At 39.4% G+C, this 13,261-nt stretch overlaps 1 protein-coding gene across 3 annotated transcripts in view; it reads left to right on the top strand.

The window, feature by feature from the left end:
- Window positions 1–13,261, top strand: part of cntfr (ciliary neurotrophic factor receptor) — a 261,418-nt gene that overhangs the window by 206,847 nt on the left and 41,310 nt on the right. The window lies entirely within an intron of this gene.

Raw genomic sequence — 13,261 nt, 5'->3', positions numbered from 1 at the left:
AAAAGTAAGGTGTTGAAGAAGTTGTAAATCTCATTCCCATGAAAATGTCTGGCCTTAGATGAAAGTATCAAAGAGACACAGGTGCAGATAGCAATTTATACCAATTAAACTCACATGGCAGTTCCACTAAAGAGCTGTAAAGGTAGCCAGCCTCTGCTTTTTAAGGATCTGTTTGTCTGACTATAACTCTAATTCAGTAAGAGTTGTGGTGCTGTGTAAAATGTTAACAAAAGCAGAATTTGATTGTTTACAAAGCATTTAAAGATTAAAAATAGTGCAAAGACAACATATAAAATGTTGAAATGGAAAAAAGGTTTTATGAAAAATATATGCTCATTTTGAATTTGATGCTAGCAACATGTTTCAAATCTGTTGGGATGGACAACAAAACTCTGAAAAATCTCTTTTCAAAAAGTGACAAGGCCAAAACCCATACTGGATGGCTGTGTTCTTCAGACCCTCAGGCGGCACTGTTTTAAAAACAGACATGACTCTGTATTGGAACTCACTGCATGGGCTCAAAATCCCGCAGTTTGTTACTGCCTCCACAAATGCAAGTTAAAATGGTACCATGCAAGAGGAAACCATTTATAAACATGACCCAGAAGCACCCTGAGCCCATTTCAGATGGACTGAAGTGGAGTGGAAAACTGTCTTGTTGTCTGACAACTCAAAATTTGACATTCCTTTTGGATATCATGGACTCTTCATTAAATAAGAGAGGTACCACCCTCTTTTTTTCAGCACACACTTTGAAAGCCAATATCAGTGGTGGTATGGGGATGCACTTGTGTCTGTGGTATGGGTAGCTTACTCATCTTGACAGGCACCATCAATGCTGAACAACATATACAGCATTTTAGCAAGATATGCTGCCATCCAAAGAAGACCTTGCAAAATACAGTAAGATAATTCCAAACTACATTTTGCAGACATTACAACAGCATGGCTCTATAGTAGAAGAGTCCATGTGCTGGACTGGTCTGCCCGCAATGCCAAATTGTCACCTATAAAAAACATTTGGTACATCATGACACAAAAAAATATGACGAATGAGAACTGTAGAGTAGCTGAAATCCTGTATCAGGCAAGAATAGGTTACATTTGACTTTCAAAACCCCAAACCGATAACATGCCTCTGTCCCAGCTGTATTGAAGGGTGATCTTGCGTACAATAAAATGATAATGTATTTTTCATAAAACAATCAAATGATCAGTTTGTCTTGCACTATTTTGAATCAAATATAGGGTTGAATTGATTTGCAAACCATCAAAATCTGTTTATCTCAGTTCTATCACTATGTTGTATTATTAATATAAGAAGTATTAGTGGCCTGCAATACTGCTTCCCCTCTATCACACACTGTTTCCTCGTTTGAATCAGGTGCCTCTGTGTTGTGTTTACCATTGGGATGTGGTTTGCAAGATTAATGTAACTGCATTCAAAAACAGCATCTTGAAAATCCAGTACTGAAAGGTAGCGGCATATATTACCTATTTCTATGCAAAATATACTGTATTATATGTATATACTTTGTAAAATGAACCATAATAATTGATGCCCAGAGGAAACAGCAAAGCTATTTCCAATTTTCCAAGTGAGTGTTTCTGGGGAGAAGGGGAGCGAGACTCAGCAGGCTCTCATCCCCACTCTTCTTTACTCTCTCAGGTAGTTGGCATTGGGCTATGTGTATTTGTGTGTGTGCGTGTGTGTGTGTGTGTGTGCATGCGTGTGTGTGTGGTAGGGTGTGCTGATGTATTCGTGCCTGTGTGGCTCACCCACGCAGCAGTAAAGTCTGTTATCCTTGGGGGTCCAGCTGTGTGAGGATTACACTGGCATCCCACTCTGGTTTTAAAACACAAACAAACACACGTACACACACACAAATCATGCGCACAAATACACACACATGCACATTCCTAAGCATACCTGCACAACATGCACTCTTACTTACGCACATATACGTGCACATCAGCCTGGCTTTGCTACGGCTCCGCTTTTCAATTTTCAGCTCAATTACATTCCACTGTTACCTATTCTATCCCATGATCCCTCTTTTCCCTCAGGACACACACAGACTAACTCACACACACACTAACACACACACTTATTTAATGGTTCTGCATCCCACTTAAGCCCAAGATTGTGTGGCCTACTCAACTTTCACTGAAAGTAAGAACCATTTAGTACCATGAAGACCTTCAGGAACTTTTGTTTTTATTTGGGGTTTTTTCGCCCTTCTGTAGAAATGAAGGGATGGCATTGAACAACTGTGAAATGCATGAATTTCAATGCAGCTGTGAAATAATTCATGAACAAATATTCCATTGATAAAATCAGACTCAGATGAATACACTGACCTGTAGTCCCTTCTTAATTTCTTTGCTTTCGGAGCCTGACAGTGCACCGAGTGCGCCCCTGCAAGGCCGGAGTAAACCTACCAGCAACCAGGAATGAAGTATTTATAATAACTATGAGAGAGATTAAAAGCTTGATTGTTTTATTTCTTACAAACCACAACTCTTAAGAAGAAACAATCATATGGCACACTCACAGAGACATTGTAAAAGTTTAGAAATAAATCTTTAACTGTGTTTAGAACTTTAAATGTTTCCTTAATAAAAAACTAAACCAGAAGCAGGACAGCAATTTTCCTCCAAGTCTGCCTTCAATCAAAGTTGTAACAACACAAGCCATTAACTAAAAACATGTTATATCAGTTAATTCAAAGATGTCAGTATTTCCCATAGAAACGGTCTCAAACTTCCATTTATATACGTATATATATAATATATGTATGACTACTTGGTCTTAATGCGCACACATAAGCACGCACACACACACTCTGGTCTCTAATAGCATTGCAGGCGAGCGTACAAAGAGAACAAACAGCCATGTAATGTGGCGGTTCCGTCTCATTGACACTGGGCACTGGAATGCAACACAGGGGGGCCAGAGGACATGGTGTGCATGTGTGTGTGTGTATGCGAGTGTGTGAACCATCCTGTCAGATTAGTCTAATGATTAGCATTACTGAGAACTGACAGCAAGAGGAAGGAACAATGACTGTCATTTATCCTCTTTCTTTTTCTTGCCTACTTGCTTTTTTTTTAGCTTCAGCTTTTAATATCTGAAACCAACCCCTCACCCCACTTTACCCCACATCTGCCTGCCTGTCTGCCAACACTGCTTGGTATAATCTCTTAAACATAATATGGAAACCAATTGATTGTCATCATTTATAAATAACGTAAATAACAAAACAGCTTGACTTTTATCATGTAATCATAGGTTGTGGTTGACATCTCAAAATACTGTAGATTAATGTGCAGAGTGCCAGTGAAGCTGTTTGTAATTATGTAATGATAGGTCTTGAGGGTTGAGGTTTTGTGGTACCCATGGTTTAAACTCACCACAGAAAAAAAAGAGGGGTGAGAAGGAATTGAAAGACAGAATGAAAGCGATGAAGAGGGACGTTTTGGATGGCAAATCAGGAGAACAGGTATAGAAGAGATTCTTCCCCTCTGGTCTGTCTCCCTGAATCTAAAGAGGGAAATTATAGTGTTTCATGGGACACAGAGCAAAGTCAGTCACTTGAAATGGTCATAAGCCAAGCCAATAAAGTGTCTTGAGAGTTCTTTTGATAAACAAAGCTGGTTTTATCACAAGTAATGCTTTAGGGAGAAAGGGAAAAAGCTGGAGATTTTTTTTCCGTTTAAATAAGTTGCCAAACTTTAATTTTGGTATTTCATTTAGTCAGTTTGAAGAAATGGGTTTGGCTGATGTGACAGAGAGAAAAAGTAGGCTACAAAAAAGTGAACATCACTTCAAACCACCACCCTGCTTCAGAACTCAAATGTGAGGCATCGGCATGTGTGTTTGTGTTTCATAGCTGTTGAATCCAGGTCTCAGAGGAATGAGGATAGGTGTGATAAGAGCATCCTGTTGTGGTTGTGTCTCAGCCAAAAACGCTGCTCAGGGATGAGATCATTGTTTGTTCCCTCATTTAACCATGTAGACTGTCTCCTTCTTGCTTTATTGCATCAATTTAGCTTTCCTCCTCTCTTAACTGTGCCTCCAGGACTGGAAAGTTTGAGACATTTTTGTCTCAAGGACGTGATGATTATGATTACTTATCTGCTAAAGAATCTTCAAAAAAGGACATGTTACAGCCTATTAGATGAGATGCATCTTTTATCCTTCACTCTGTCATTTCCTGGCTATGAAGCTTGTGCCTTGTTGACAAGCAATAAATCTCATCCATGATGCACAGTGACCAGGTCATTCAGTTTAGAGTTGGAGTAAATTTAACAAACAACACCAGCATAAACTTACACTCTCTCACATTCACACCTATTACTGTATAGAAATATATACACTCACACACATATAGGCTGTATATAAACATATGTGCATTCACACACACACACACACACACACACACACACACACACACACACACACACACACACACACACACACACACAAACACACACACACACACACACACATGTGTGTATATAGATGTATACTTACGTTATGTATATACATACATATACATACAAATGTTTGTATATATACATACATACAAATATATGTGTATATACAGTGTGTGTACATATAAAGTATATATACATATGTATTTGTATATATATTCTGTATATACATATATTTGTATGTGTGTGAATATGTATGTATATATACATACTGTATACATAATGTATATACACAATGTATATACACATATATCCTGTTCTTTCATAAACCATTACCTTAATCATGTTGCTCTTTGTTCTTTAAATCAGCCCAGATTTGACCAAATGAATCAGAGTGCAAAAGACAAAGACAAAATTAATTTTGATTGTTGCCCAGCTCTTATCTCTCAAAAGATAACCCCTTTTTTCAACACAGTTCCGATTCAGTATGCATTGTATTACCATCTTACTGACTGACACACACAAATACATGTGCGGAAACCACTTAGTATCCTACAAGCCAGTTCCTCCTGAAGCCTCTGCACTGAGTCTTACTTTCTGCTGTCACTTTTTTGTCCCTGGTATCACAAAGAGCTGAGATCTAGCATGTCTGACAGGAAGCCTAGGTGACATTCGCTGATGCAAGTAGGTATGTGGAGACTTGATTGAAACCATGTAGCTTAGAGTCTCCGGCAAGCATTCAACAAGGATACCAAAGCAGTATTACCAAGAACAGCAGATATAGGTTTACAGAAATGCACACAATAAACTGTATCTGTTTTAGTTACTAGGTTTTCTCTGTTGTGTACTGCATGGTCGCCCAGCCAGCTTGTTTGCTTTTAGGCAGTCTCCGTGTGTGTGCAGCTGCCTGTTTGCCCTTCTCTATCAGTAGATATGTGTATCTAAAGGTTTCAGACTGTGAAGACGGGTCTTTGTTCCTCCACAGTAATGTGACACCTTTCATAACTCCGGAAAGAGAACATGGTGTATGTAGAGAGACAGCACAGTGCTCCTGCACAAAGCAGCTGGCTGAATTCAGAATGATGGCCCCAAGCTTTACAGGCCAGACACTTTTGATTTCTCTCTGTCTCTCTGTCTTCCTGTGTGTGTGTGTGTGCGTGTGTGTGTGTGCGTGTGTGTGTGTCTGTCAGTCTTTGAATCTGACAGCTAAATTTAAAGCAGTCAGCTGTTTCAGTTGGGGATTCGGGTGGTACCTGCCTGTCTTCTCCCCTCCCTCTCCCTCTATGAGTGATGGCAGATAGCCGTTTGTGCTTTTGGCAGACTGACACCTCTGATTGGTCAATCCCAGCCTGTCACTCATTTCACCATCATGGACACTGCAGCTAAGAGGCAATTGTCGCAGTGGTGACAGAGCCTTAGGCTATTATTGCCATGATGACATAGAGCTTTACCTCTTAGTGAGACGAGAGACATCTCAACTGAACAGCTTTAACACACTCAAATTTCAATTTTGCACAGTAAATCCCTACCTTCTGCTTAGAAGTACTGACTGAATTGCCTGTAATGGAATGGCAATTTCTAGTTTCATTAGTGTGATGGCATTATTTCGACCTCAATAGATTGCCCCCTTACCTCTTCCCCTTCACCAAAAAACTTTTTTCCAAGTTTGGTATTCAACATCATTGAGATGAGGAAAGTGTGAAACACCGAGGCAAACCTCCAAAGAGAGTTGTATGTCTTCTGTTTGGTACAATGGAGGACAAGTAAAAGAGATTCCACCTGCCACTGGTACAAAAGGTGATGGGGAATTGGTCAAATGCATCACAAGGGAAAAGCAGAGGGATATAATTGACCTGCCCTCCATCTCCCACTTGGAAAGCAAAAGATGCTGACTATTGATACTTCAGGTTTGTAGTGTCACCCTGTATTTCTCACAAGGTGACAGAGTGCTAGACTTGATCCCCTGTTAGCCGGAATGTTTGACCTGCTGCAGTGCCCCTGACAAAGGCAATTAAGCCTTAACCAGGCCCAATTCTGAGGTGCTGAAAGACCGTTTGATCCCTAAAGTTAAAAGACAATTTTCTCCTCAGCAATCGCTTGCGTGACAGAAAAACAAAACTCTAAAACTCATCTGATGATTTTGTTTTTTACTGATTTTGTTGGTCCGTGTGATGGTTGACGCCGCTCCCTTCTTGAGGCACTAAAGCAGGGACTAGAGAGAAATTGAAACAAAGTGTGGAGAAAGGTTTGGGCATGTGAGGCTACAGCTTGAAATATTAAATTCCCAGTTTCGCTAAGAAGATTACTTTTAAATGAACAAATCACTCATGAGTGGCACTGTGCTGTTTCCCAACTTTCCTGGCAATCATCAGCATGCTGTCAAGACAAATAATAATGAAATATGGTTAGAATGAAGTAGCATGAAAGGAATGCCTGACCTCTCATAAGCTTCTGGATTCAATGCTTCTAGTTTGTGCAGAGGTCTGAGGCAAGACAAGTACACTCACACAGCCAAAAGGAAATACAAATATAATCAAATATATCATTCTGACATAACAATACATGAGCTTATTTGTGTTTAAGGACAAACTTAATGGTTTCCAAAAGTGTTGGCTCTTGAATGTGCCTTTTTCCCCCTTTATTTTACTTTGTTTGGATTAAGATGTGAAACAGTGGAATGTATGCTAAACAGCATAAGCAAATATAAAGGAGAGAAGAAGCAGAAAGAGAAAGGAAGTGGTTAAACATGACAGGGATTGAGATAGAAAAGGAAAGGAAGAAAAGTGGGCAGGGAGTGATGAAAGAATTTGCTCTCCTGCAGAGAGGTAATAGTCGTCTCTCAGAAAACAAACAAATTCAGCCTTGCTCTCCTCAGTTAGGACTTTGCAATCAGTAGTTTTTGATGCAATATTAAACAGTGAGCATCCAGGAGTGTTTATTAGTCAAGCAGAATTTTGGAATGGAAACTGTCATGTTTGAAACTGAGTGATGACCAAAAACTCAAAGTAATTAAAGTTATGAGGCTGTGGACTTGACAACTGATTTCATCGTCTCACAACATCAGAAATTTTTATCATCAGAGATTTGGTCTTCAGATGATAGTGGTTGAAACAAGTGAAAAATGAGGTGATTGTGTTTTTTAACATACAAACCACTCAAGAATCTTGTTTGATTTCCTGGGAAACATAAGCTCTTATCCCGGAGCTTTGAGACAGATTTGTGATGTCAGGTGGCTAAGTGAGCATGTGTTGTATGAGAGAGAGTGAGAGACGGGCCCGGGGCTGATCTAAGTGTCCAGGTATAATGGTTGTCTTCCTGTGTCTGACCTGCCAAGCTGAGGGGGTCAACGCAAACCTTTCAGCAACTCCTTTATAAGTCTCAACGATCCTTGAAAAAAGACATTCAAGTCTACTACAGTCCAGCTTGTTTTTTTAAGGTTTTGCCACCTTCAAGAAAAACTGCAACACAATTAAGCAAGAAGGGGACATTAATATATGACAGGATATTTATCATTTAATTCACATACCATTTTTTTCTTTCTTTCTTTACCTTTTCTCTCTCTTCCACTTATCAACTCCTGATGCTCTCATAAGGTATTCATCCTCCTTTCATTCATTCATCTCTCATGCGGCTGTTTCCAATTGGCCCAGAGACATTCCTGGAATGCCAGGGCATCATTGTGTTGTGCAGTGTGTGTGTGTGTGTGTGCACACTCACTGCCTCCCTGTTCACTCCCAAGTGTTAAGGAGTTGTTGAGGACCAATGAAAGGCAGAAGAGAGAACGCAGGAGAAAGAAAGAAAGAAGCAGAAGAGGGAGAATAATGCTTGATTTGCATATGCATGTTTTTCCGATTCTTAAGTGTTGAGTCAGTAAGCTCATTTTTCTGAATTGTTTAAACCAAGCTGGAAGTTCTGCATAACCAAAAAGCATTGCAATGAAAGGCACACCCATTTACCACTGCACTCAGCATGCAGAGTGCACATAAACTATTGATCTGTCTTTCGGTGTTATCTCGTTTTTATTACCTTATTTTTCATTATGTGCTTCAAAAGTCGTCAGGGCTAAAAAATCTGCCCTGATGAGTTTGAAGCGTGTTAAAAAATCCAACTTCAAAATGATGCTTCTGCAGAAACTCAGTGCTTACTTACCAGCATCCTTGAGATACAAGTATAACTTTGAGTCAGACGTACCCGCACTTTAGACTAGATATTTAATCTCACTTAGAGTTCAGACAAATGTATGCACATTCAATTTAATACATATACATAAAAACACACATTCAAAGTAAGCGTACTCACTTGTGCATTCATGCTTCTGCAAAGCTTTGGAGCACCAGATAAAAATATTACACCACAATTACATTAACATGAGACACGACAGCTGGTCTGGACAAAAAGGCACCACAGCGTCTCCATCTCTGTCTCTCTCTACGACTTTGTCATACACTTTTATTTACATTCCTCTTCCTCCCTCCACACATGACTAAGATGATTCAAAATGCAGCAAACCCTTGTGTTGGCAGCCTAAAAGAAAAAAAGAAAAGGGGGCGGGGGACCAAAAAGCCATCTGCCTAAATGTGTTGTGCCATTCAGAGCACCACAGGCTCCAAGATGAACTACCTCTTCCCAAAAGTAGGATCTGTAATCTGAAAAACATGATTCTGAGCCGAATAATATGTGTGTGATGGATAATTAGTTAGACAGATGGATGAGGGATGGATGATTAGCTGTTGCCACTCTTCTGTTTAATGTTCTGACTTTTGGGGGTGCCTGAGAAATATTGTGGTTTGTCAAAATGATAACACAAAGTAAAATTTGAATAAAGGACACAGTATGAATGGGCTATGTGAGAGAGAGGGTTGGATATTTTTTTTTTTACCTTTGTAGAAGCTCAAGTTGTTCCAGTTTGATTTTATAAACCTGGCCAATTTCAGTTATTAAAAAAAAAAGGAAATGAATTGAGAAACTTGAGAAAGAAAAGCAAAGACATTCATTCATGTTGTCATAGCAAGAGAACTGACAGCAAACACACACAAGCAAGAGGGCATTAATGTGCACACAGACACAGAGATGCATTAGGACAAATCCACACACACACACACACACACACACACACACACACACACACAAAGCAACAGGGAGCAAGCTAACACAACCAAATAGCAATTACTACAGCATCTGCAGCCTAGCAACCAGGCCACTGGATGTCATTGTCCCTCATCACATTTCTCTGTGTGTGTGTGTGTGTGTGTGTGTGAGAGAGAGAGAGAGAGAGAGAGAGAGAGAGAGTCAGTCGGTGCGCACCCTCCTGTGACAAAGATCCTTTTTGCGAGACCCAGAATTTTTGTGTGACAGGTTTAGAATAGCGGGAGAGAAGAAGAGAAAGTATGCTTTATGGGGAGGGAACAGAGGAAGTAAGTGAGAGCCAGAACAAAATGCTGGTCTTTCTGTGAGAGGAGAGTAATCACAGAACTGGGTTATGACACTGATCATGTAGAGGGTTTAAAAACTTCTATCCAAATCGTTCTCAGGCTTTACTTTTTTAATGTTTTCTGCAGTATCTCTTTCATTTTACTTTTCTCAATAAACAAAATATATACTAAAAAACCTCAGTTTGAAATCTGTGAGAAGCAGTTTTTAGTTAATGGTACATCTAATGATCCTATGTAATTCTGGACAGAATGTCGGTCCGATGATTAATGAGCTGCTGTGTGCCTTAACTTGTGTGTGACCCATTAGCATTTAAAAGTAATCTCACCAGCCCACTTGTGCACATGTACACGTGTTCACGTCCAGGTGTCTGTTTCATGAGGCGAACAAAGGGCAACTTCAAAATTACATTCAGTGTTTAGCAATGCAAACCAGGTGATGAAAGAGCACTAATTCAAATAACATTTATTCATGAGCTGTGTCCTGTCTGCTGTTGACTCAGGCCATATCTCACAAGTGGCCGACAGAAAAAAAAAACATGCACAATGTCATTTTTATTTCAGTAATTGTTTTATTCATTTTATTTTTCATGCTGCCTTTGTTCTCTGTTTCTCATCTACAGGTGCATTATCTATGGTTCTGTTTACTCCTGCATGGTTCCACCTCTATTTTCATTAGATCCATGCAAAGCTTTGAAGTTTTGCTGTTATTAAAGCAACTGAGAAGCAGCATTTTGGGCATGTGCATGCATGCATGATGAATGTTGGACATCACATTAGTGATGTATGATAAAATAACTCATACAAATATATAAAATGTATGTATACACATGCATATATAATGATGTCTTCTGTACAGATGCACATCTAATCTCCAGCCTTCCTTTATTTCAACATTCTTGTCTTCCAATGTCACTCATTGTCATCGCCAAATTAAATCTCTGTGAACACTTTTACAGTTTTTGGAATCCCTGTCGGCAAAGCTTTGGAAACTTGTATCAGCATCAGACAGTTTTTTCGTTTCTTGTTTTTCTCTCTTATACTCTCTTTTGCTCTCTGGCTTTTAAGCCATAGTGAGGGTTCAGAATTGAGGTGTAAACATCTCTTTCCTTATACACACAATCCCTCGTGTTATCAGGTCATTTAGTATTGATGGGTCAGATCACGTTCTAGCTGTCTAACAAAACCACACTTGAATCCCCCCCTGGCCTGCTCTTTTAGGTGTTTGGGCGCTGATTGACACCACTCATGAACTAAATTAGGTTGAACCCTGGAGAGATCAAATGAAGCACTGCAAACATCAAACATGACTGCCATAATCTCATCCTCTTCTAGCTTGCGCAAGTCCACTATAAATCCACTTTCTTTTGCCTTTGGCAGAGCAGTTAACATTCCCTATAATGCTGTCTTCTTTTCAAATCTTTACCTTGTGTTATTATTGTATTTGTATTTTGTCCAAGTTCTTAACACCTTGGTTTGATTGATCCTGGCTAATGCTGAAACCCCTATAAGAATACCGATCATGTGTGTGTGTTTGTGTTTAGGGTTGTCTGATAATTAGTGTTTGTGTGGCCATGTTTGTATTCAACATTGTATGTTCGTGACTTTGACTGAAGCTCTCAGATGGGAAGCCAATTGATTGATACGGCCCCAATTAGTCTCTGTGATTAAATGGGTTTGATTGGGTGTAGTCTCTGGCACCTCATTGCTGGCGTTATTGACAGGGTAATTAGTTGCCATGGGGACCGCTTAAACACAGCTGATCTTCTGTGACAGTGAAGTGACCCCATAGCAGCCAATCAAGCCTATGTCTGGCTTGAGGGTGTGTGTGTTTGTCAGTGTGAGGGTGTCAGTGTGTTTTTGACCAGATACCTCTTGAGTGAGCCACTCACACAGGATGATACAAAGACGTCTTGATAATTACAAATGATTTGTTGCAAATTAATGTAAAGAAAGATTATGAAATTATGAAGCTCATATAAGGTAAACAAGAAAGATAAGAAACTCATATTTTTAATGTCTTTAATCAGAAATGTTATTGATCCATGAGGGAAATAAGAAAAGCTGCAATCGATGGTCCCCAATTTTCAAGGTAGACAGCTCGACAACATTTACAATTACTTCTTGATTCAGATCAGTCATGTCTCGGATAGAGTATCACAATATACTACATTAAACTAACATCTCTTGGGTTACATAGAGGATCCAACATTGTCCCTTAAACTACACTTGTCAAGGCACCAGTGGCCTAGCGGTCTAAGCACGCCCTATATACAGAGGCTTTAGTGCTCATCGTAGAGGTCGCCAGTTCAACTCCCGGCCACAACTATTTGCTGCATGTCTTCCCCCACTCTCTGCTCCCTACGTTTCCTGTCTCTCGTTAGCATGTTCAATCAATACAGTTAAAAAATATAACTTCAAAAATAAATGAATAAAACAAACAGCACTTTAATTTTGTCAAACTTCTGAAAGAAAGATTTTTGTGAGGGATATTTTAAAGGTGTTGCTCAAAGTAGAGCCAGTGATAATCCCTCTTTTGTATTATTTTTCTGTCATTATTATTACCTATAGCCACACCCTGGAAGCGCTGTCCTGCAAAAACATTGGGAGCTATCATTTTTCCCACAGGGGAGAGCAATCCTGCTCGACTGAGCAGCTCATGCAGTTTTTCCCAGGTTCCCATTAAAGGGCGAGTAGCTCCAGGCAGGTCAACCCTTTCCACCCATTCCAATGTGGTGGACATTAAAAACTCTAAATGAAAAATGTAATTACCAGAATGCTATCTTAAATGATATCAGAAAATTAAATAATGTAATACAATTTATATTATTAGTATCTTTTTTTTCAATACAAGCCAGTATATTGTTAAAGCAGTGTTTTGCAGCAATTTTACCAATGTAGTACCATGTTTGAAATAAAGGTTTGGATCTATAATGGACAAAGACACAGGGAGGGGGGATTCTGGGGGGGGGGGCACATCAGAAGTAGCAAATCAAATTTGTATTTGTTTTTTGTGTCACATTGTGCAGCTACATGTATCATTGATACTGAGGATGAAAGCGAGAAAAGGGAGACAGATGGAGTGGTGGACTTGCAGTGAAGAAAGGACCCTAATTTCAGATAAGGCCATAATTGGTGTAACATTAGTGTGTAAAAGGAATATTAATTGGCTAATTGGAAAAGGCACAGCAAGATAGATTATTTTCTTTTTCTAACTATAGTGAAATAAGTCACAACAGACAACAAGAGAAGCTGAAATAAAAATTTTAGAAAGCCAAATCATTTATTCATGCTGAGTCACTGAATAAAAACACAAGAGTTAGTTGGATCCAGTGTTTCTTCAGTGTGTTAGGCTGAATATGTCAGATTTTTCAGAAGATACAAGTCTTCCTGAG

The sequence above is a fragment of the Notolabrus celidotus genome, chromosome 19, assembly GCF_009762535.1.
Source record: "Notolabrus celidotus isolate fNotCel1 chromosome 19, fNotCel1.pri, whole genome shotgun sequence".
Lineage (NCBI taxonomy): Eukaryota > Metazoa > Chordata > Actinopteri > Labriformes > Labridae > Notolabrus > Notolabrus celidotus.
This window is presented reverse-complemented; position numbering and strand designations above follow the sequence as displayed.